The sequence below is a fragment of the Schistocerca americana genome, chromosome 3 (assembly GCF_021461395.2).
Source record: "Schistocerca americana isolate TAMUIC-IGC-003095 chromosome 3, iqSchAmer2.1, whole genome shotgun sequence".
Taxonomy (NCBI): Eukaryota; Metazoa; Arthropoda; class Insecta; order Orthoptera; family Acrididae; genus Schistocerca; species Schistocerca americana.
Window position 1 is genome coordinate 637,669,754 of NC_060121.1, and position 27,202 is coordinate 637,696,955.

Sequence of the window (27,202 nt, forward strand, 5' to 3'; positions counted from 1 at the left end):
TGTTCTTCCGCTTCACAGTACTCCTGTAGCTTACTAAACAGTATATCGTCACATCTTTTCTTCGATTTTATGTATATAGTCACTTAAAGCTGCTGCTTTGGAATGTCTTTAGGCCCAATTGGCAGCTGTCCCCATGCAATACAGCCTGATTCGAGAAATCTAGAACCAATAGCCACGAGTTGGGCATATGTCCCTTGCGAAGCGTGAATTGAGTTTCAAGTGCTACTCTTGGTTGAGTCTGTGATGAGTAAGTTTTAAGGGGAGCATCGTAATGGTGATGCTTTCAGTGACGATGAGCAAGAAATGAGAGGACGATACCCATTTACATAGCAGAGTCTGTTTCGCATGAAAAGCAATAATGCTGCCGCAGAACTGAATACTCCCATCCAATGGACAGACACTGCAGTGGCAACATATGCCCTCAGTCACCGGGACTATAAAGACGAGTCTTATACTTAAGACAACAATTTACTGCGAAGTCTGATTACAAGAAATTTACACCAGCACCTCTCCTCCCCTTGCTAGGATGATACTGCCGATGAAAACATGTTCCACCAGCATATACGTGTTCGTGGTGTAAGCAGCACAAATGAAGTTGTTGATTTAGCTGTTCGTGCCACATACGTATAAAGCTTGCGGCGACAGTCTACGAAACGGAATCGTATCGTGGAGGATTAGTATTAAAATACAATATATTTCCGTTTCCTGAATTGTCGTTAATCAGCGTAACTGAAAATTGTGTTAAATTAACAAAATAAACTTCCATTGATTCTACTACTGCCTGAGACGGAGCTACTGTGCGCCTGTGTAAAAGCATTTGTCTGGAAGACATGATCGTCTCCTTCGTTTCTGTTGTAATAGCGGTTCCCTGTGTAACATTAATACGGCAATGAAGGTAATAGCTTCTTTGACCGTCTGTTTGACAGTTATGTTGGTTGGGTTCCGAATTGAAATCCCATAAAATAGGTGCAGTTGTGTATCACGATTTAAACAATATGTATGTACCGTTAGCAACTTCTGGTCTCACATATTGGCACGTTACTTCGTCAGAAATGTATAGCATAGATAATTATGTATGTAGTCAGCTCATCTCTACGGTTTGATGAGTGAGCTCATGAGTGTTAAGATATGTGACGTAAGTGGCTGTATCTTTTGACTGAATTGACTTAGAGGCGCTGTCTTTTTACACCGACAAGGGACAAAATGTAAATGTTAGTGCGGTATCCTGAGAGGTGGCACGCTCCTTGTACCGATATATTGTACAAACTATTAAAAAGTGCGACGAGAAGTCAGACACAAAACAAAGTAAAATGAAAATAATATAAAACTCTGAAAATGCGCGTGCAATTAGCTCTATAATGGCAATTTATAATAAAATGAAATAATAATGGTACAAACAGACTCTATAAGATAACTGTATAGTATCTCTATGCTAATAGATTATTCTTTTCCTCGCTGACGAAAGAAAATAAAAAGACCAGTGTTATTACTCACTCTCTCTGCTCTAGTCTTGAAGCTAACACACGCTACGGCGGCCATTACGCTTTGTAAGTTGTAAATTTTAAATAATATATGATAATTTATGCTGATTGTGTGTTTTTCCTTTCATATGCCGAGTGACCTTCATGCATAAATAAAAATATTATTTGTGAGGTTTTCAGCACGCTGAATAAACGACAAGAACGGTCGAACAGTCGATCATTCTTGACAGACATCTTGCGTAGAAAAAATTTCATTGCGTTCCGTCATCAACGGACACTTTAAAAGACTTGTACCATAATTATTAAGGGAAAGAAAGTGAATTTACTATTTTACGTTGTGTGAAAGTAAAAGCTAAGAACATTCCATTAAGTTCAGATATCGGCCGCTTCTCGGCAAGACGAAGATTATTACGTTAAGAAAAAGGGAAATACTTTCTTTCAGTACAAGGTTTCTTTTAATTAAATTTCACTACAGTAAAGATATCCTGCAGCAATATTTTAATGTGATAAGAAGAAATACAATCCCTGAGATTACGTTTTTTTTTATTCTTTTGTCAGTATGAACGCTCCCCGTAGACCTCAGTTTTAGCAAATGCTAAAAGCGCCTCACGCAATCCTATATTAACAAGGCGGTGAGTTGCGCGCTGTTGAATAATCAGAGTTCAGACTATTATTTTGCTAAAGTATAGATGCAGGTCCCACATATTATCATGATTTTTTCTTGTGTCCGCTCCGCCAAATAAGCGCTCTATTCACGCTCTTGCCAGGCGTAAATATCAGTAAAGTTAAGTGGTAAAATCTTACTCTTTTTTCGTCACATTCGTTGAATACACCGTAGGTATACTTAAGACGGTGTACGGATCTGGGCGGTAGCGGCACATACTCTCTCACTTTACAGCACTGTCACTCAGTCTAACATTGATAATTTAGGTCACGTTGTCGATGTTCCCCCGTACTACATTTCCTGTTTATGGTTAATGAAACTGTGGGCAGAATGTTCTTGTAACTGCATGTGTAGCCTACAGATAGCTTGTATGCGGGGGTCTGTAGCAGAGGCGACTGAGAACAGGAAGCGAGCCGAATTGTGGGCCATAAATGCTGTGTGCAGTGACCTGGTTGTGCGAGTGATTCTGGGAAACAGCGTTCAGTGGATCTTACCTGCAGATGGACTTCTGGTCGAAGCTCTCTCATCCTTCCACCTAGGGTTGGACAGAAGGGCGACAGTTAGCAAAACATTTTACCTGGACCAGGCGCCAGTCCGTCTCGGAAGATGGCCAGATGGCTGAAAGTGGGTGGAGGTAGCCATTTACGTCAGGTCACGGATTGCGCGGCTCCTCCCGCCGGAAGTTCGAGTCCTCCGTCGGACATGGGCGTTGTGTTGTTCTTAGCATAAGTTAAAGTTCTTTTAAGTAGTGTGTAAGTCAAGGGACCGATGACCTTAGCAGTTTGGTCCCTTAGGAATCTACTCACATTTGAACATTTTTGAAGTAATTTAAGAGAGCCTTCTATAATCCGAGCTTCTGTGTAAACGCTGGGAAGGTCTTAAAACAGCATGCATTCTCATGTTAGAATGGAGGTCGGACTGTAACCCCCTGACAAATTCTTTCAGTGAGCGGCTAAAACGTATATTCAATGGGAATGACTGTTTGGGAAGCTTAACAGCCTTCTTTCAGAAACTGGAAATCGTCGGCCTGGAAAGATTAGATCACTCTGTACATTGGGGACTGTGGTCCGGTCTAGTTAGATGTTTTTTACCAAAACTTGATCATATTTACTGTGAGAATGACGCTTCCCTAGTCTAAAATCTTCTTTTTTAAGACAAGAGAGATTTGGAGGCGCATCCTCTCAGGATATGCAAAGCAGAGGCTTGCTTTCGAGCATGGGAACCCTGGTGCTGCGTGTGGATTGGCTACCTGGTCCACAGAACAGTCAAGAGCGGAGATTAAATAAGTAGAGCATAGGTTGATTGATTTGTGCAATGTGGGGGCGGTTTCGTTTTGCTAAATAAGCTCACCATACAGGGTAGGAAGTGGTTGCGATTATTCGAGGGACTTAGTGTCTGGTCCTCTCCTGGTGGGTGAGACTTGTGGTCTGTATCTTGTGGTGGACTAAGAGCTTGTGGCATTTTCTGCTGTACCGACAGTGGAACAACATATCATCTCGGACTATTATGTGTCACGAGGGTGAACCTGCTCTTGCTGTCTGACGTTTGACAATTCCAGCACACACGGTCATGCCTGTGAGTCATATTGGTTTGGCCAGAGCAGAGAACGGGTGCACCTCACACTCAAATCTGCCGGGATTTCAGAGCCCTGAGAGGGAAGTTCCCCACGTTCTGATGATCAGAACGCCAGATCGCGTAATTCGCTCATTTTATGAACGCCTCAGAATATTATTGCTGCTGCAGCGCACCGCTCTTCGCCCACAGCGCGCCGTTTTCCGCTGCCACCTGAATCATAGTGAAAGAGTAAAGTTCTGCTGCAATCGGGAAGTATTGTTAAATGATAGTCACAGCTCCCTCTTCTTGGGTGAACCATAGTTTGTGGTACAGTTTATCGTAATTGATTCATTCGAATAGAGTTGGGCCTTATAGTGAATTCATGTAAACAACGTCAGATTGCGATGTAAGAAGTATGAATTCAGGGGAAAAATTCTATAGCTTCCACACCAATGTATGCTTTGCCTATAAAACGCCATTCCTTAACTGATTTGTGTTAATAATTTTTGTGTAAGATTTATCAGCTGGTTCTCTAGAAGGTTGTAGTTACTAAATGTTTAGTAAAACTTGTCATTTTTTTGTAAACTTAAATACGCCACGGTTTTTATTCATTCTCCACTAAGATTCACTGTTTTTACTTTATTGTGGCAGTACACGTGTACACCAGCAGCTTAATGTTCAATATTATTAAATTAGTTAATTTGATTATTAATTTGACTTCTGAAAATGATTACACGCAAAGGGCAACAAAAGTAGCGTGAGTAAATTTCCTAAGTCATATAGAAGACTCATATGAGAAGCGCACGAATCAAGGGTTATAACCAAGATAATATTTTTCTTTGTGTAAAGGTAATAACGTTTAGCTTCATTCAGATATATATTTATGGTTAAAGCAAGCGGCTGCTTGCAGCCTCTGCTCCTTCCTGAGAAAAAGAGAGCTTAACAAACGAACAGGCAGACGAACAACAAATGACAAAATATATTTTTATGTGAATTAATTTCAAATTAAAAATTATCTGATTTTTTTTTTGCTATTACTTGTTGTGTGCAATCTAGTTTCTTGATAAATTTCTTGACTTTAGACTTATGTAAAGTACACTGTAATTCATCATGAGTGAGTTTGCCAACATGAAAATAAGCACATGAATTTCCATAGCTATTGATCGCATTGGCTTAGAACAGGGGTGAGTAATTGTTTTGGCTTGGGGGGCACATTATAGACACAGAGGTTAGCGGAGGGCCGCACCTTATAAACCTTTCACTTCTAATGCCGTATATATATATATATATATATATATATATATATATATATATATATATATATATATATATATATGCAGTATTCCCAAATTTTTTATGAAAATGCAAGTTTTCTTTGTTTCTAATAACATATCACACAGAGAGTTGCAATTTCGGGTGTAGCAGTGAAAGGCTTAAAATGGATTGATTAGTTAGCTTTACAATTCATAAAAGGTATCATAAAAATCCTTAGATATAAATGAAAGAGTCAGAAGCAAAGGGGTATAAGAATACTTCTTATAATTTTGATAAGACTAAAGACACTTGTACCTCTTTCCTTCTGACATCCCCAAATAACATAGTTGTGTTCAATTTCATTTATTTTGCTTATTTAATATCATCTCCAAGTACATTAAATTTTAAAACAAGTTTAATGGGACAAATGCATCCTTTCACAATTTTGCACAATTTTTTTGAAATCAGGAGTCAGACTGCTAGTTGATATACTCATCACTGCCTGCAAATTACTGTCTGTTAAACAGCTTCGGTATTTGCTCTTGTTGATCTTCAAGCAAGAAAAACTTTGTTCACAAATATACGTCGCTCCAAATATGGAGAACATTTTGCCTGCAAATTTCTTGATACATGGAAATTTTTGAGCTGACAAAGATTTATAAAAGTCAACTAAAGTTACAGCACTAAACATTTGTTTCACTGCGTGATCTGCCTGCATGTCAATCAGTTCAAGTTGCAGCTCCTGTGGTGCAGTGTCAATATCAGCAGTGATGAGATACGATAAAACATTAAATTGAGGCTCAATTTTCTTAAAATCCTGAAATCTTGTAGTAAACTCAGCCTCTAAACTCTGCAGATAATCCCTAATCTTAGCTGAAACACTTCCAGGTACTCTCTGTTTCCTTAGTAAAGGGAAATGACAAAATTTGCCTTCATTTGCTTGCCTTGCAAACAGACCTAGTTTTGTTTTAAATGGTTTGACATGTGTCCACATTTCATGAGCAAACAACCCCTTTCCCTGTAATGTCGCATTCAGCTCATTCAGTTTTTCAAAAATATCAGCTGCAAACATCATCTCATATCTCCACTCTTCACATCCTATTTTTGCAAAAAATCGTGAGATATCTCCTTAGTGTCCAGAAATAAAATAATTTCATCCTGTAATGCTCAGACTCTTTTTAATACTTTGTCCAAGCTCAACCACCTCACACTGTTATGGTAAATTACATCTTCATGTTCTGCCCCCACCTCCTCAAGAAGAGATTTGAACTGTTTGTGATGGAGTGCCCTTGCTCTGATTGTGTTCACAACACCAACAACACGATTAACCACATGCTTTAAGTCTAGTGCAGTCTTTCAGAAGCTTTGCTGATGTAAAATACAATGAAAATCCAAAATATCACAGTCTGTGTCTTCGGCTTGTAACTTGTTTTTTAAAAGTTTCACCATACCTATATTTTTCCCACAGAAAGCTCTGGCCCCGTCTGTTGTAATGCTTACCATTTTTTTCTAGGATAAGCCACTTGTTTCCACACAATTAACAACACATTCTAACAAGTTCTGACCAGAGGGTCTATCTTTCATGGATACTATACCAAGTAATTCCTCGGTGATGACGAAATGTTCATGAATTCCACGGATAAAGATGAGTACTTGTGCAGTGCCTTCAATATCTGTGCTTTCGTCCATTGCTAGTGAAAACCAAACAAAATCTTCGCTCACAGTCTTTAGCTGGTCTGCAAGTTCGTCACTAATTAAATCAGTGCGCCGCGCTATAGTCCTCCTGGACAACGAAATGCTCTCAAATTTGGTTCTAATCTCAGGACACAATACACTTGCACACTCTAACATGCACTGTTTAATAAACTCGCCATCCGAAAAAGGTTTGTTTCGTTTAACAAGGTTAAAGGCGACCATGAAACTTGCTTCTGTAGCACTATTTTGAAGCGGTGTTTGCTTCGTAAATAACGCTTGTTGCTTCTTCAAGCGTTTCACGAACTCCGCTGCTTTTATTTTTCGTTCTTTATCTGAAAGTTTGCAGCCAAAATCACTGTGTTTTGTTTCGTGATGTCGTTTTAGATTGTACTCCTAGAATACGGCAACTGTATCATGGCATAGTAAGCATGCGGCTTTATTTTCTGCATCAATAAAGAAATATTTGATCGTCCAGTCATCATTAAACAGACTGCACTTATCACCGACTTTACGCTTCTTCTTAGGAGTCCTGATTGCACTGAAGTAAAATATATATATATATATATATATATATATATATATATATATATATATATATATATTACGTTGTACTGCTGCACAAACAAAACACAAGTAAACCACCCGAAAAAGAAAAAAAATGCTCTGAACGTCGTACTATTCACTCGGCGCGGGAGAAATACAGCGGTCCCATTAGCCACCGCGTGGAGCATAAATTAGCGCCAATAGCAGGATGCACAGCGCAGACGCTCGCGGATTTTTTTAGTCGCGCGGGGAAGGGAAATTTTGTTTTTCCTATGATTTTTGTAAATGTCTTGGCGGGCCACACAAAACCCCTCCGCGGGCCACATGTGGCCCGCGGGCCGCTATTTGCCCACCCCTGGCTTAGAAGTTTAAACGTTCCATCGCCAAGGGACCAGAGACCTCAGTATTTGACATAAATTTCTGTTTCATATCTCTACCCGAACCTGACAAAACGGATCTTAACAGATGGACAGAAAGACAGACAATAAGAGGACCCTATGACGGTTTTGATTTCGCCGACTGAGGTACCGATCCCTAATACTGGCCGCGCCTGAAATTTGAAATACTCACTTTCTCACGCAGGGGCCAGTCACTTTAAAGGGTGTACGAATCTGCTCATAAAAGTAAAGAACACTTGTAATTGTCAGTGGGACAGAAACCTTTTTGACACTTGGCGTAAAGACGAACACACTAAAAAACACGCAAGAAAACTGCACCGCTATGTTCGTAGCATTGCTGGCCTAGCATAGGCACTGCGCTTTGCGATGTGTGGTCAAGATCTGTAAGAAGTATTTAAAAGTCGACGGCGGAAGCATAAAGTATTCGTACCTCAGTGGCATAGTCGGCTGTCTAATGGACAATTGCTTGGCGACAAGGTTTGGTTCGTAAAACTTGTAGTGCTACAGTTTTCGTGTTACTCGTTTCATCTACATCTACGTAGATACTCCACAAATCACACTTAAGTACCTGGCAGAGCGTTCATCGAACTAACTTTACAATAATTGTTTATTATTCCAGTCTCGAACAGCACACGGAAAAAAACGAACACCTATATCTTTCCATGCGAGCTCTGATTTTCCTTATTCTATTACGATAATCGTTTCTCCCTATATAGGTCAGTGGGTCCACAGTAACTAGTCTAATGTTCTTAGCGGGGGGCATAGTATGTTTACTCGATTACTCCATTCAAGATAACACGTTGTGCCAACAACATAGAATATTGCAATTCACTAACACATTTCTTTTGAGAATCCATCCGTTGGTATGTCTCATGACACGCTTGATTGAATCTCATGCTTCTGGGAACTCACGAAATACTGCATCCTCCTGATTGCCTTAACCCACTGCTTTTCGAGTATCATGTAAAAGAGCTGTGTGCGTGTTTTGTATCGTTCCAAGTCCATGTTGCTTTGCACACATGTGGTACCAGTGATTCTCCCTAATATAACACATTACACCTGAGTTCACAGTGTTGTTTAAATAGCAACAACGGCTGGAGATCAGAAATACTGGAAAACTGTGTTGTGAATGTCTCGGCTTCCTCTATGAAGGTGAATGATTTCTGAATTCTTCTAACCACTGGGTACAGTTTTTACTCGAGGGTCCTGCAGTATACTATAGTTGAAAAAGGGGCTAACATAGTTACATTTTCCGCATGAACAGTGACGGGATCTGATAGTGTCCAAGGGCTGTGTTCAGTTTTTGTGATTTAGATTTTGTCGCAACACCATTACACTGATACCTGGATCATTGAATTTTACTGTGGTAGGAGATATAACTTGGTCAGTGGATGATTGTTTATAAATAAACATTTGACATAGTCCAGAATTTCCGCTTTTCTTCTGCCATAATTAATTTCGTTCAGTGTATCATCCATGAAACACATGAGCACAATCTCATTGAGTTTTATGAGAGGAATTTCGATAACATTCTTCTACGATATCTGCTGAGAGCCGGCCGTTGTGGCCGAGCGGTTCTAGGCACTTCAGTCCGGAACCGCGCTGCTGCTACGGTCGCAGGTTCGAATCCTGCCTCGGGCATGGATGTGTGTGATGCCCTTAGGTTAGTTAGGTTTTAGTAGTTCTAAGTCTAGGGGACTGATGGCCTCAGATGTTAAGTCTCATAGTGCTTAGAACCATTTGAACCATTTTTTATCTGCTGAAAGTGTCACACTTTTAACGCACCTGCACTGGGTTACCAGATGTCTTCCTGATGTCCGACGTCAGAAGGAGTCGAAGCATGCATTTTCTGTCGATGGTAGGGATGTCGCTACATTTACCGTAATGCTCTCCTCACAGTACCCTGCGAAACATTCATTTCACGTGCAAATGGTCGAGCGCTGACTGCAGGCGACTCTCCTCCTTGGTCGATGTACTGTGGTACCAATTGCTCTTTCTCACTTTATCAGGCAAGCAGTCTCTGAAACACAGTGGGAGTCGGACGTTTTCTACGCGGATATTTAGTCATATACAATCTTTCCGTTTGTCTGGTACTTCCATCTGCCTACTTGTACACATAAATCACGCCTGCAGGTTCCGTCACCGGGTTCAACTCCACTTGGTTAGTTCTGATCAACCTTAGTACTTCATCTTGTGAACACAGACAACAGTCTATTACAGTACAGACGTTGTACACCAGAATGTCTTCTGTCACTATACAGCACGCCATCAGCCTTCGATTGGTTGTTATCCCAAACTCTGCACCTAAGTGCTCGTCGAGATTACCAACCCTACAGTCTTAACAACGAGACTACGGGTACATGTGTTCCACTGACAGAGGTATCAGAGAGATTTTCTCTTATAAATTACCAATCCGCAATTTACGGACCACGATTCCTTCCCTCAGACTAAGACATTTATCCTTTGTTGGTAATGTATAAAATCTGCTACAGCTGTAATTTCCTTTCATGAAGTCACGTTCGCTACGCAGAATGCAGGACACTTATCTCATCTGCAGGTACTTTATAGATTACGAGAAAACAGAAATATCAATGTTTCAACGTGAATTGTACGTTTTCTTGCACGCAGTTAAACACCTGAAAAGAAATTAGTGTTCTGAAATCCCTGTAGTGTACGTACATTTGTACAAATAAAGAAGCTTGGACCCTCACCATACCCGCCGGCCGGGGTGGCCGAGTGATTCTAGGCGCTACAGTCTGGAACCGCGCGACCGCTACGGTCACAGGTTCGAATCATGCCTCGGGCATGTATGTATGTGATGTCCTTAGGTTAGTTAGGTTTAAGTAGTTGTAAGTTCTAGGCGACTGATGACCTCAGAAGTTAAGTCCCATAGTGCTCAGAGCAATTGAACCAGCCTCACCATGCCCCATCATCCCTGAAAGTTTGTAATCATCACAAGATCAAGGTATATAATTAATAATCGCATAGTAGTGAAGCACAATTAAATGTTGCGAATTTCGCATCACACCTCGTACACTTAAGGTTTTACACATTATTGCTGGTGTTCTACATTCACTCATACAGTTAGTCCTTGCTGAGGCGTCAAAATCGAAGGTAGCGTCCGGTTTTTCTAAATACTAAGGACCTGGAAAACATCGAATGTAGCATTCTGAGTCTGATTATTTCCAATAATATCATGTCTCGAAAAGTAATTACTTCATTTACAAACAGGTGATAGGTGTTCGGTGTGGAGATAGCACAGTTGACTCTAAACATAAGTAAACATGGTGTAGGCCTACTGAGAGTAAGCAGGACAAAAAGAACAACAACGTTCTAATGATTCTCGTATAATTACAAAAGAACTAAAAATTAGTAAAAATGGTTATTCGAATAGAGGAGTAGCTTAGTCTATTTTCTCCACAGAATATCCTCGAGAAGAAAAGGGAATTATGTTGTTAGTGCACTAAGCATCCTTCGAAAGAAACCCATACGGTTAACTGCGGAGGCCGTCTGTAGACGTGTCTTGCGTTGTTACATTTTATACAGGTTATGCAGTAAATTTGCTTTACAAGTTTATAAGATGACAATTCACGGGCAGGATGTCAATTATTACAGCTCCAGATTCAAAGCATTGTAAAAAGAGAACCACCGCTCAAAATGACTTCAAATTTGAACAGCGTTTTATTGACACAGGAGGAAGGTTCGTGGAATTAAATGAAATTAATGACAATTTGACGAATAGATGACACTGTAAACGTCAGAATATGTACACCAAGAGACGAACTGCACGCGGCCCTTCCTCAGTTTTCGTCCGAGACCACCAACATGTCTCCACGAAGAATCGCGCGCTGTTGGTAAAGCTATTTTATATGAACGGTGACTTTACGCTAGTGGTCCTGCAAAAGTTCCAGACTCAAGGGCATGAAAAAGGGCACTGGTCCGATGACTGATTAGGGTATGGGGAAAAGATTACAAAATTTGAAAAACAGTTTCTTTTGAAGTGCAGTGTTGACAGAGGGAAGAAATAAATTGATCCGACATCTTTCGAATCTGTAGCCAGAGCATTGCAGGAGCGGTCGAGCGTTGATGTGCAAACATGTAGTGCATGGGGAATTGCCTGGACGTTGGACAGGTCTGCGAGTACCGTGCATAAATTCCTTTGAAACACCCTTCATCGCTGTCCATACAAAATCACCCATGTTCAGCAGTTGCTTCCTGCTGACCTGCCAGCAAGACAACCGTTCGCTCAGGAATTTCTTGCTCGTATGGAAGTGGACAGTGAACGGCCATGGAACTTTCTGTGGGCAGACAGAGCCCACTTCAGTCTTCAAGGACATACCAATACGCAGTATTGCAGAATATGGGCAACGGTAAATCCCCACCCACATCACCCGTACCACATCATTCTGCAAAGGTGACTAAGGGTTGAGGATTGATGGCATTATTTGTCGTAAGGTCGTATTTCTACGACGTGGTGACTCCTGCGGATTTTGTTACCCCTACCATCACTGGTAAACTCTATGCGAATCTTTTGTACAACGTCATTCCCACTCCTCAATAGCGTGGATGTGTGGATAGGATTAGTTTTATGCAATATGACTCTCCTCCGCACATTGCAAAGGACTTTCGGAAATGCATTTCTCTACAGCCTGGCCGCCAGGCCATCTGATCTTTATGCATGTGACTTCTGACGGTAGGGTTATCTGAAATATGTTGTGTTCTGTGCTGCAATTACGAACGCAGCAAAACTGAAGGCGCGCTTTGCGTAACGAATTCTGAAAATGACTCTTGAGGCACTCAGATCTTTTGCGAAACATGATGATTCTGTATTTCAGCTTGGATGGATAACAGTGGACAGTGGACCGTCTGTTCAGCCGCGACCGAAGTGCTGCAGTAGCTATGGAAATACATTTATCATTTTTTCTAGCTAATTAATTTATTCATGCAAGAGATAGTACTAGCCATGTGACTGTGATCCAGAGATCTTTAAAAACTGCAGCGGCAAGTCGACAGCAAACAGCTTCTTTCGCTGCGAAAGGACCATATGGAAGTTTTAACTACAATCATGCCGCCATCATCTGCATTTTTCACTATGTGAGAAACAGAATTATAACAAACTATGAAGTAAACTTCGCCAATGACAGAGTAAACGCGGAATATGTACATGTAAGTCAACATAGGTAAACCGCGAACCTCCTATGTAATTAAGCAACATTCTTAAACAAAGCTAACATTTTGCAGGAAAGTGTCTTAAAAACCTATTTTTTGTTTTACATTTTATGCATTGATGATAGTATTCTTTCAATAGAAATATATGTAACTTCTGTGTATTTATGGAAGCTTTGGTCCACTGGGAAACATTACATCTGTGAAAAAGAAAAATATGGCAGCAAGGAAGTAGCATTTAGTTAGCAGTCTATGGCACGACTGGGGACTATTAATACAGGTGGATGTGCCGCATCTAATTGTCAGTGGAAATTTAATTATTTGGCAGAAGGCAGAACAAATTTTAGTAGTGATGGAAAGTGTAGAAGCTTCTAAGATATCAGGGACAGTGTAACGAGATAGTGTATCCAGGAATTTAGAGGGAGAGACCGGTAGACTCAGAACTTTCAGGAAAGCGATTGTTTCACTGTTGTTACAACAACTTACCAATATTTCGAGAAGAAGACTTTTCCCGAATTCGATACATAAGAGGATTTAGCAACAGCATAAATTTGAAGAAAAGTAGAATTACTAGTTGAGTAGGATTATTTCAATCTCACCACTGAAGAGATTGAGATGAAAAATCAGATAGTACCTAGAGCACTCAGAAGCAGTTTTATCTAGAGAACGCAAATACACCAGGATTCCTCAAGCAGCATACCGGGTTATTTCTGTATTACTTAGGACAGAAAAGAGATTGTGGCTTTTAGTAGATTTAAGTACAGTGTTGTGAGTTAAGGCCTACAGTTGGTTCTTCGTGCAATGACTCAAGACCTATTTCAAAAGTTAGACAAAACAGTATGAGACCCAAGGCTTCGTTGAACTGGTGATTACTAATAAAAGTGATGAAGTGATGGCCTCACATTTAAACACACAGATAGAAAGAAATGTCTCTGTTGAAAGTGCAAAACTCTCTGCAGTATTTACTGAGCGTGATTCTGTCCTGCATTGTATTACTTCAGAGCTCTTTTTTATTTTACACTGTGTAAAGGAAGAAATCGATTCCCTGGCGCAGCGGTTAATATTTATTTGAATTTTGTTAAACAAAACTTTTGGGTTCACATAATTGATGAAATTGAAACGGCAGAACAGACATTCATATAACACAGCTAAGAACCACCTCGATTAAACTAGCTTTCAAATAAAACTTTAAAAAATGCCCTAATATTGGACCCTTCGTTTGCAGACAGACATACGGACAAAATTAGAGGTCAAGCATATTACACACCTTCGTAAAGCAAGCTTAACACACTTTTTGAGTAATCTGTTCAAAGGTTTGGCTGTTTTTGAGAAATCATTTACAGATTCGGTGTAGTAGCTGCACAAACTGACGAATGACTGTATCTATTTGGTTGTCCACAAAGCTGGTAGATTTTGAATTGCTTCTATAAGTTGCGGATTGGTCTGTACACCATGCCCACTAATTACATGTCCCAAATAGTTAACTCGAGTTTGAGCATAATTGCACTTGTCAATGTTCAGTGCCAACCGCAATCTACTGAAAACTTACCCCAAGACTCAGAAATGTTATGTTATATCCTTCGAATAGACCATTGTGTCATCTAAATAAACGATGCAGATCATAGACTTTAAGCCACTTAAAACTCCGTCTAATAGCTGCTGAAATGTAGCAGGTGCATTTTTAAGCCGAATGACGTCTGCTTATACCGATAATGTTTGCATGGTGTAGCGAACCCAAATTATCGAAGGATTCGATATTATTAGAGAGTAGATATCAATCTGTAACGGTCTGTGAATTCAGAAACCTATAATCACTGCAATACCTACATGTCTTCGTTTCAATCAATGAGTTATTTGAGACGATTACGATATTTGTGCTCCAGAGACTCACTAGACTCTGTGATTCCTTCTCGTAGTTGCTGTTCAATGGTCCCCTCTATTAATAGCTGTAAATATCTCGCAATACAGTATGATTCCGTATGATTCGGTGTACTGTGCCCTGCTGGTATTCGGTGGAGGGTTGCCTGAGTTGTTGGTACCTCCCATCAGTACAACAGAAATCCCTAAACTTCAAAAATACTATTTTCACAGCTGTGAAATTACTGACTGCTAAGCGAGACGGTTTCTCCGATTGCGGCCACGTCAGCAGTTTGCTTAAGATTTTCAGCCAGACTCGACCTATCGAAGTCTTCTTCGTAGAACACTTCGAGATTGACTACAACCACACGTTTTGAGAAACTAACTTCACCTCTCCCGCAGTTATCTACGCTAACTGGAACTCTGTATTCTCCATTAAAACTGCTCACTTGTGCTATGTATTTTACACAGAACAATATGAACCATCCAACTCTTACTCCCTGAGACTGACGAAACGATGTTCGTAGTCTCACAAGACAAATCGATACCCCCTGAAACTCACACCAACTTTCTTGACGCCTCCGGTATTTTGTCCTGCTGACCAATCTTTAACGAATTCGACTGCAATTTAGTTGGCATCATCTTGCGACCGTACGAATTTTATAGGAATGTCCATTTGGTATGGGTGACGAAATAAAATACAATCTCTCACAAATCAACTCACCAAAAATCAAAGCTCTAAACTGTTCATAAATTCTGTATCAGGTCGGAGCCCCCACGTGCTACTGCACGAGAAGAATTACCCACGTATTTCACAACACAAACACTTCAATGGGTCCCCATAAATGTGGTTGGACTCAAGTGTGACTACGTTTCGTCAATGGGCCGGCAACTCACATTCGTCGCAGTGTACCCAATGTTCCACCAAAGTATTTAATCAAAACGCAGGCAGGATTTGCCATGCAAAAATCACGTATTTTTCTTTAAATTTCACAAATTCGAGTTTATTTCCAACACGCACCTAAAAAACCGATAGACAGTGTTCATAATAAATTAATTTCAGAGCCTGACAGAGTTTCTTAAGATCCTGAAGGCGGTTGAATAAATCGATATTAACTGCTTGAGTTATCTTTAGAAAACCCGTTTAAGTTCTACAGTACATCAGACTATAAATTCCGCAATGGCTACACACTGAAAACTTATAAGTGTGGCTTGTATCACACGCAGCCCGGAAAGAATCAAGTTCATCAGATGCCGAAAAATATCTGTGCCCGAAAGTAGGAATTCTGAATAATTCACACATGCGAACTAGTGGCTATTTCACCGCTCATCAGGTAAAACATTCTCCTGACACAACCTGACCGCCTCCAACAGCGTCTGAAACTAGAATACCCTCCTAGTAGCCGCTGTTCACCCAGGAAACCTTGGTCAAGCATCACTGAAGTCAGTTAAGCTGAGCATGAAAATTGCTGATCCTTTTATACACATATGATACACCAAATCACCCGGCTATTTTCTAAGAAGTATGGTGATCTTATCTGTTTTCTTTTATCTGAGATAGTTTATTATAAAGAAATACTTCTACGGTTTTCCTCCGTTTTCGGATTTATAAGTTTAAATATTAACAAACAATTTAAATTTTACACAAAATAATTTGCTATATATCTAAAGTTTACAATACTGCCACTACTTTTAATGTTTCTCTATTTATTTAGTAAGAAAAGCTGTTTTTAACTGTGCAAAATCCACTTTTCGGCCTCTCATTTAATTATGTGAATAATTTCGGTAAATCTACTACAACATCCGATACAGTTCTACAAGATGTATCCATAGACACATCGTTTGTTGCAATAGGATAATGTGATGCTGAGATATTAGCTTTTACAGTTCAGGATTTATTACGACATTTAACTTACAGTAACTTATAAACCTATGTGGATATTGAAGATGCGTCTTCGCTCGCACAATCGTCCATCTTTTCCGCTTCAAAAGAGCCTACTGGTTTTTCAGTGACACAAATGGTTCAATATTTATTAATTTTGGGATAAGCTGTAATTTGTAGTGGACGCGAAAAGTGGCCATGACAAACGAGCAACCATTGTATTGGCCAACAAATGGGTTTTCCACATCACCTTAGCGGCGGTTGGAAGTCCAGAGACAATCCTTTCTGTGGAGCACCGTGTGAAACTGGCCCTCCACGTGATCCTGTCAAGCTCATTTCAACTGTCTACAGCAATATGCCCGATCTTGGCTGCCGCCTATGCATCCATGGTCGCATGTTTGTGATTGAGTAAAAGTATTGTAAGGTGGCGTGGTCCCCTGACCTTCATTTCTTACATACTCCGACCTCATCATCGTATTCTGTGTATCAAGACGTTTTATTCAAGCCCAAACTCGATAGGGTAGAGTCAATTTTACATATTTCATTTTAATCGATATGCAAACCTAATAAGTAAATCGCAAGTGCGCACCGAGATTAAAAAGCCAAGGCTGGTGTACACAAACATTCAAGACATGACAGCGACAGAAGATTTAATTGGTGGAGGCAACCAGCCCGCTGGAAAGTCCATAGGAGGGTGAGTTAGCACGCAGCTGCGCCAGCTGGCCGACTGATCACAGACCAAAACAGTTTTTTCCAGAGAAAAGGGATAATGGCCTGTGTGTTCACCTTAAAAGCAAAACCCGCTGCATTGTTTGGGAGAGCCCCAGCATATGCCTTTTTTTGACGGACCTAGTGCGCAGTGCAGAGTTCTCAGAGGTGGACAGCAAACGCCTAACTCTGATGCTTTATATTTCTGGATTGGTCAGCTTAAATGGAGCGCCATTCTCCCATTTGTAAGAGTAACACAGATTGGTGGACTATTTCTGATGCAATGAGCCAGAGGAGTGAGGGAAAGACAGTGGATGATATACCCTTTCGCTTTTTGCTTGGAGGGAATTCGTTCCGGTGACGCTTTTGTAGTGGGAACGCATAGTGCGCTTGTGTGTGTACGCAGAGAGCAAGGAAAAAAGTCTCTACTCAGTACTACACTGAGACAGCACCTCTGTCGCTAGCGAATCGGTGTGATACTCTATACTGAGTCGCTCACGATTAAGCGTTTGTTCACTGTGTTGGCCACGACACTTAATGTGCGATGAGAACACGGACAGAGTATTAGTTAGCGCCTGCGAGCGGAACATTGAGTGGCATCGTGGTGGACTGGTTACCTGACCGGTGTACCACGCCAATAGTTAGACTAGGGGCAGATAAGAGTCATTGACTTCATCAAGGTGTAGTGAGAGTTTGGTTGGTGAAGGTCGATCGAGATAGAAAGAGATAGTTTTGTTATATTTCAGCGGTGATTGATGCAGGCGGCAGTCGTCATGGCTCACGGTATTGTGCGTTACAGCATAGGCGAGCGCCATCTTTCCTCCATTCACTTCATTCACGTCACGCCATTACATTTTTCATGCGACAGCCTCGACCGTATTTAGAAAAATTCAATCGGATAATTATTCAAGTTGAGTAGGTGCGGCTCTCAGCCATTCTGGTTCAAATGGCTCTGAGCATGGATGGGACTTAACCGGAAATTTGTGTATCAGTTTATAAATAAAAGTTTCACTTCATTTTCTTAAATTTTGCTATCAATAATATTTTCCGTTCGTTTAATGTTTTTCTCACACTAACTAGCAATACTCCAGCACCCAGGTATCCCACTAGTTATGTAAGAAAATAGTTTTTTTTGTGTCTTTTCCTTACAGCAAACGACTGCAGAAGATATTTATTGCCGAAAGTATTTCATGCATTTCTTTCTGGTACGTTAGGAGTGTCTGTCTGACTTCTGTAGTAGTATGGGGTGGAAATTGCATCTTGCAGAAGCCAAAGGGTACTTATCAGATCAATCCGTTGTGGAACTCATCAACATAACACCCACACACTGACAGCGTCTCTTCCATTTACAATAGGCTGTCGCATTACAGTCTGCATGACAGGTGAGTCTTGTGGCATGGCTTTGTTTTCAATTGTATCAACCAAGTGAAAGAAAGTTTCGCTGAGCTCAATCGTGCAATGCCAAAGATCAATCGTGCCACGGTGTTTGTCGAGAAAAACTAGTTCGAGAACCACTGAATATGCTTCTCTCACATACGGGAAGACTTCCATACGCTCTGCAAACTTAGTTTTCCCAATGGTAAGCTCAAGTGCCGTCTTATCCACCGAATCTGTATAATTGATGGCAACCCCATGTAACTTATTTCGTGGTGGCCAAGTCTCCTCCTGCTTACAAGATCGAGACTGGGAATGAAACGTGCGCCCCCTTGTCTGCAAGAAATCTCTGTTCCACACCACTCACTAAGTCTACTAAGCAGTATTCGGTCTGTACACTAATTTGTGCAATGTTACGGTCTATCAGGATTACTTTCCGGTGGTCAAAGCATTCCCGTTTCATTCTGACGACTGCTTTCCCACCCAACAGAGTTAACCGATCTTCCTCCTCCTACAATCAGACGGTCGGTGGTCCCATTCTGGTGGCTTACACTGTTTTGTATACGGCCCTTCCGTCCATACCTGTAATATTCGACCTCAGAAGCGAATGCACAGTGATGCACCCTTGCTTTGTGGCAAAATATATTTCCTCTAATTGCGCTGCAGTTCTAATAAATAATGTTAAATCACTCGGATTCTCAATGTGAATTTTTTTGTAACATTTGTGCGAGATTTCCGCTCAGAAAAACATCTGGCGCCGTTTTCTCCCTCCTGGAGTTACACCTTGTTGGCATCCAGTTGCTGGGTAGTGTAACGTCCATACGTAATGTGAACTGACGGTTCTACGTCGTATAGTAATGTGCTTATGTTATTTGCTCCACACGTGTCTATTTTGTGAAGTGAAAAGGCTGCTTTGTTTATTGAATGTGCGTATGCAGCACAGACTCATATTAATTTTATTGTTGTAAATGAAAAAACCATAAATCTTATTAACGTAGCGGAGCGCGTAAGTAATATTATTGTATGGGATGAGAAGTTCCGCCTTATGCAAGACACCTTTTTTTCTTTTGTTTCACCCATACATGTTTCAGAACTTTTGTGCTATCATCAGTGGGTTCTATGACTTTGTTGTTGTAAGTCATTATGTGCCATTTGTTGCTTACTGTCTGCTGATTTGTTGTGTGATGAATTGTGTTTGTATGTGTGTGTGTTTCATGGTTATGTGCTGTTTGTTTTTCTGTTTTGTAGTTTATTTTGTCTACTCTCTTTGCGTCATATCCATTCTCCTGTGCAATTTGTTTTATTGTGTTCAGTTCTTGTGTGTAGTCATGCTTATTCATGCGTATTTTGTTCAGCCTGTGAAGTAAATATCTGAGGCTGGCTTCTTTGTGGGTTATGGGGTGACTGGATTGGTTATGAATAATGGTGCTGGTGAGTGTGGGTTTTCTGTAGATTGTGAATTCATGTTTGTTGTATGTGTATAGTTCATATTCATGTTGTGTATAGTGAGATCTAAGAAATTAAGTTTTTCATCTGTTTGTGTTTCTATGGTGAATTGTATTTGTAGGTGGATGGAGTTTATGTTATCATGAAGTTCTTTTTTGCAGGACAGTGGTTCATCTATTAAGCAAATTATGTCATCTACGTATCTGTACCAATATACACTCCTGGAAATTGAAATAAGAACACCGTGAATTCATTGTCCCAGGAAGGGGAAACTTTATTGACACATTCCTGGGGTCAGATACATCACATGATCACACTGACAGAACCACAGGCACATAGACACAGGCAACAGAGCAGCACAATGTCGGCACTAGTACAGTGTATATCCACCTTTCGCAGCAATGCAGGCTGCTATTCTCCCATGGAGACGATCGTAGAGATGCTGGATGTAGTCCTGTGGAACGGCTTGCCATGCCATTTCCACCTGGCGCCTCAGTTGGACCAGCGTTCGTGCTGGACGTGCAGACCGCGTGAGACGACGCTTCATCCAGTCCCAAACGTGCTCAATGGGGGACAGATCCGGAGATCTTGCTGGCCAGGGTAGTTGACTTACACCTTCTAAAGCACGTTGGGTGGCACGGGATACATGCGGACGTGCATTGTCCTGTTGGAACAGCAAGTTCCCTTGCCGGTCTAGGAATGGTAGAACGATGGGTTCGATGACGGTTTGGATGTACCGTGCACTATTCAGTGTCCCCTCGACGATCACCAGTGGTGTACGGCCAGTGTAGGAGATCGCTCCCCACACCATGATGCCGGGTGTTGGCCCTGTGTGCCTCGGTCGTATGCAGTCCTGATTGTGGCGCTCACCTGCACGGCGCCAAACACGCATACGACCATCATTGGCACCAAGGCAGAAGCGACTCTCATCGCTGAAGACGACACGTCTCCATTCGTCCCTCCATTCACGCCTGTCGCGACACCACTGGAGGCAGGCTGCACGATGTTGGGGGGTGAGCGGAAGACGGCCAAACGGTGTGCGGGACCGTAGCCCAGCTTCATGGAGACGGTTGCGAATGGTCCTCGCCGATACCCCAGGAGCAACAGTGTCCCTAATTTGCTGGGAAGTGGCGGTGTGGTCCCCTACGGCACTGCGTAGGATCCTACGGTCTTGGCGTGCATCCGTGCGTCGCTGCGGTCCGGTCCCAGGTCGACGGGCACGTGCACCTTCCGCCGACCACTGGCGACAACATCGATGTACTGTGGAGACCTCACGCCCCACGTGTTGAGCAATTCGGCGGTACGTCCACCCGGCCTCCCGCATGCCCACTATATGCCCTCGCTCAAAGTCCGTCAACTGCACATACGGTTCACGTCCACGCTGTCGCGGCATGCTACCAGTGTTAAAGACTGTGATGGAGCTCCGTATGCCACGGCAAACTGGCTGACACTGCCGGCGGCGGTGCACAAATGCTGCGCAGCTAGCGCCATTCGACGGCCAACACTGCGGTTCCTGGTGTGTCCGCTGTGCCGTGCGTGTGATCATTGCTTGTACAGCCCTCTCGCAGTGTCCGGAGCAAGTATGCTGGGTCTGACACACCGGTGTCAATGTGTTCTTTTTTCCATTTCCAGGAGTGTATTATTTTGTACTGTTTTGGTATTACTATTTTGTCAAATACTTGTTTTTCTATCTGGTTGAGGAAAATGTCAGCTAGGAGGCCACTGATTGGGGATCCCATGGGTAGTCCATCTTGTTGAGAGTAAAATCTGTTGTTGAATGTGAAGTAGTTCTGTTCTGTGATGAGCCTGAGTATGGCTAATATTTGTTGTATGTTTGTTGTGGGTATGTTTCCTTGCAGTTGGAGGTTTCTTTCTATTATGTTGATGGTTTCTTCTGTTGGGGTGTGTGTGTACATTGAAATTATATCAAATGAAACCAATGTTCCTGTGTTTGGTATGTTTTTATTTTTTATTTTTTCTACGGTTGCAGATTCAAATCCTGCCTCGGGCATGTATGTGTGTGATGTCCTTAGGTTAGTTACGTTTGCGTAGTTCTAAGTTCTATGTGACTGTTGACCTCAGAAGTTAAGTCCCATCCGTGCTCAGAGCCATTTGAACCAGAATGGCTGAGAGCCGCACCTACTCAACTTGAATAATTATCCGATTGAATTTTTCTAAATACGGTCGAGGCTGTCGCATGAAAAATGTAATGGCGTGACGTGAATGAAGTGAATGGAGGAAAGATGGGGCTCGCCTATGCTGTAACGCACAATACCGTGAGCCGTGATGACTGCCGCCTGCATCAATCACTGCTGAAATATAACAAAACTATCTCTTTCTATCTGGATTGACCTTCACCAACCAAACTCTCACTACACCTTGATGAAGTCAATGACTCTTATCTGCCCCTAGTCTAACTATTGTCGTGGTACACCAGTCTGGTAACCAGTCCATCACGATGCCACTCAATGTTCGCTCGCAGGCGCTAACTAATACTCTGTCCGTGTTCTCATCGCACATTAAGTGTCGTGGCCAACACAGTGAACAAACGCTTAATCGTGAGCAACTCAATATAGAGTATCACTCCGATTCGCTAGCGACAGAGGTGCTGTCTCAGTGTAGTACTGAGTAGAGACTTTTTTCCTTGCTCTCTGCGTACACACACGAGCGCACTCGCTCCCACTATGCGTTCCCACTACAAAAGCGTCACCGGAACGAATTCCCTCCACGCAAAAAGCGTAAGGGTATATCATCCACTGTCTTTCCCTCACTCCTCTGGCTCATTGCATCAGAAATAGTTCACCAATCTGTGTTACTCTTACAAACGGGAGAATGGCGCCCCATTTAAGCTGACCAATCCAGAAATATAAAGCATCGGAGTTAGGCGTTTGCTGTCCACCTCTGAGAACTCTGCACTGCGCACTAGGTCCGTCAAAAAAATGCATATGCTGGGGCTCTCCCAAACAATACAGCGGGTTTTGCTTTTAAGGTGAACACACAGGCCATTATCCCTTTTCTCTGGCAAAAACTGTTTTGGTCTGTGATCAGTCGGCCAGCTGGCGTAGTTGCGTCCTAACTCACCCTTAACAAGTACGGAGACAACAAGAAGAACTGCACCACAAGATGATTAATATTATTGTAATATTCGAGCTGCGAATACCAGCGATGATGCGCTATCGTAATTGAGACGACAACGCTCTTTGCTGTGAAAAATGGCATCTATGCTTTTTGTAATTTTTAGAGATATGGGATGCCCGTTGGACATTGTTTCTTTGGGTGCCAGATACATAGCTTGCATATAAACGTAATCTCAAGTGCACTGGCGATGCAACTTGTAATCGCAATTTATCAAAAATAAAAAATTATTCGGCGAAAAAGAAGGTAAATATACTTTACGAACTTTAACTCGATGTTGGATCCACGGCCCTTCATAAAACGTTTAGTGTGTTTAGCAATACACTATATAGTGATTTCTTCGCAAACTAACAATGCTGGGCGAATCTGCTACTATCACGGCCCGAACGACGCGAAATATTTCGCCGTCATGTTGTGAATTAAAGACGTTCTCCAAGCGACCAGTTTGTTTGTTAGAAGATATCATACTGCCACTGTTGTTCAATATTCTCATTCTGAAAGTGTTTCCAGAAAATCTTATGGCGACTGTGAGTACTTTAGCTGTCACGAGAGACGGAGCTTTCGTCGCGAGTTGTAGCAGTTTTCTCCTACTTTGTCTGGCTTTCTCTGAGAACCGGAGAAACGGAATCCTCCGACCGCCATCTCTTCCTATACCCGTTCTTTCCTTACAGCAGCCACGAAGAAAACATATTCATCTACAGTCAAATTTTTTCACAGATTTTTTTATTAGACAAATCAAAATATCATAATCTATGCATCTAGGAAAAAAATCAAAAGAGAGTTTAAACGCAGTACCTGTCTTATCGGTGTCAAAGTCAAAGATAAAGTTAACTAATTTTTCTTTACCATGTAGTAGTTCATTATAGTAGGAACATTGGTTTGAGCACTGACTTTCCGAATCGTATTGGTAAATAATTTTTTTCTCGCGAGAAAACAGTATGCAGTTTCTCTTTTGTTAACGCTAGCGTAGCCCAGCGAGCACTTGGTGAAACGACTATGCTTAACTGAGTGTCTCGCGATATACCACATACTTCTTGGCTTCCATGTTAAACACAAGCTACCGCTGTGAAGGGTTACTTGATCTGACTAACCGCTCATTGCAGCAGTTACTGTAATGTTATTAATTAAAACCGACACATCTTCCGTTGTTTCACCTGAAAACGGATTCATGAGTGCGGCTAGTGCTGGATCAAAAGAAGAAGAAGCTACCTCCAACTCTGCCTCATTTTCCCGTTGACTCAGGCTGTGACTGAACCGGACCGGCTTCCAAAGTGTCCAGTCTATGAAGGAGGTCCTCATGCCACTACGTCTGGCGAAAATTTTTCTCTATTAACACCCGCAACAGCAACTGTAGTTGCAGCACCACGTGTTTCTACCAATTTGCGTACTTTACCTCTACTGTTATTAATACTAGAAACACAAAAAAATCCACTTATACATTAAAAACTTCTTTTCACGCGTATGAACATCCATCTACTCTCTGAACAATCGCGAGCCAATTGATCAACACGTTTGCAAGTAAAACATTTGGCTCCCGCATCCTTAATGCGTAGCAAATCGTTTCCTGCACGACTGAAGAACTGACGCCTTACTGGTACTAGATTATTGGATCTACTATTACCCGTAAACAGTGATTAGTCTACGGGTTCACGTGGCATTGTAAACGTCGCCGTAAAGATACTACATCCAGTACTCCACAAATTAGAGCGAATAACTGAGAACAAATAACGTATTAAACATAAACAAAGTGAGACTCTCCACAGCCTATTGTGCTGAACTGATGATAAGTTATGTACGACGACGTACGTAATTACTAAAGTATCAAGTCTTACGGCTCAACACCAAACCACAGTGTCTGGATGTCAAAATGTACCCAACAATCTTTGGGTGTTGTACGGACGCTTCCCTTACAAAACCTGTGTCGTGAAGTGTAACGACCACCTGCTGACACGATATGTAACAGCTTGGCCTATTACGGACCGCTACACGTCAGAATGAGTAAGAGAAATGGAGAGGCCATATTTACGCCAGAGAATACAATGGAAAAGTGATAGTATTGACAGGCTGTTATTCAAGCAGACTTATGCAGCATTCTAGATGTCTTCACACGGCCGGACTGTGTGGTTGAAAACGCACCCGATACCAGAATTCCTTAACGCCCTGATCCGCTAGTGGTGTCTATTGTCCTGGTCGCAGCTGGTAGCTAATGCCCAATATCCCATCAGACGGCGACGTTTGGTGTGCCGCCAGCGATGAAGAACGAGCGCGGCCCGCCTAGGTCCTTCGGAGTCCTGCCAACTATGCTCCTCCATGTTTACTCGCGATCCCCACGTCGTGCGTTCGGGTGTAGCAGCCGACTCCAGATGTCCGTTGCCGAGCAGCAATGACCAAGTCTCCCCCCACCATGGATCAACCAGGACTATGGGTGAGCCGGCCGATGTGGACGAGCGGTTCTAGGCGCTTCAGTCTGGAGCCGCGCGACCGCTACGGTCGCAGGTTCGATTCCTACCTCGGGCATGGATGTGTGTGATGTCCTTAGGTTAGTTAGGTTTAAGTAGTTCTAAGTTTTAGGGGGCTGATGACCTCAGATGTTAAGTCACATTGCGCTCAGAGCCATTTTTTTTTTTTTTTTACTGTGGGCGATGACGCCTAGGTGGCCAGGAGGCTGCGTCTCCCCCAGCCGGATCTTAGACAGTTTGCAGTCAATCGGCACAGGTCTTTCAGAAATCTGATACTGCCCAAACACCAGGTCCTTGCATTGATCAAGTTTCCCAGGCACTGTGACCACTAGGCTATAGGTACGCATGCCTCTCCGGAGCTGAATCAGTCAGTGGAAAAGTAGTCAGCCGATCTTCGTGGCAAAGGGTGGTTTCTCTGAAACTCAAAAGCCCATCATTCTCTCCTGCTCATGACACAGACAGATTGGCAGCATGATTGAATGCTTTGAGCCCCTAAGTTTTATTATTCGTATCCTAATAATTATGCTAGTGACGTAGTCCTACCAGAGGGGTACAGGTAAGTCTGCTTCCTATCTTTTGTTCTCTCAGCTTTTAATAGCTCGCTCTGTCCCGCACATGGGTTGCTGTAGCCGCTTAATGTTATAATGTTTCAGTTTCATGGTAAGTGCCCGAATTGCAAATATTACTACACTATGGTCACACTCTGTTAGCTGTTCCATGCACTCGACAGTTGACCAGTGTTGCAAACCTCCATCCGCCCTGAGTGTTTTGTCGTAATACCAACAATACCGTACAGCGGTTTACTTGATTAGTACACATATTGGTGTATTTAAGTACTGGCGCGGTAAGGAGGTGCTAATAATGTGGATTATTTCGAGGTGTGTCTGGCGGACAGTTTCGCCAGCAAAGTTACGCACCTCCACATTCTCTTACAACGATTACCACTGTAACAGACTAAGTTTACTGATATATAAACTCTTCTTTGAACACAGTGATATTTACCTCTTCGCTTTTCACGAAGAAGATGCAGAGTCCAGCTCCATGATAAAGAATGAAGTGTAATACAAAAATAAGTAATGTCGCCCTGTGTTCCAAAGTTTGCAGGCTACTATGTATCTGGGTTTCATTTTCAGGATGAAGTAATTTAGAGATGAAAGAACTGCCTACCCTTCCAGAAGATATGTTTGTAAAAACTTTTATGCAAATATATATTGTTGTCTGATATAGATGCAATACGTCCACCCAAAATTACGGAGGAGACAGGTAGCTGAAAAGTGAAAAAATGACATCGGCTTAAGAAAACATTGGAATACAGATATATGGTCATCTTTATTTTCGTACATATCTGTTTTTGGCGCTGGCATGTTTATATTGCATCTTTTCCCTGCACAGTGTTCCGATACTTATTGAAACTCTTCCAATCCTTATGTGTCGTACAGCAAATCAGTGCTTAACAGTATTAGTTAAAAACAGGCTTGTTTGCAATTTTAGTTTTTTATTTTTCAACGACGCTTTTCGCCTTATTTAGGCATCTTCAGGTTATCTTTTCTAGATGGACGCGAGGGGCACCTAGATCTGCATAACGC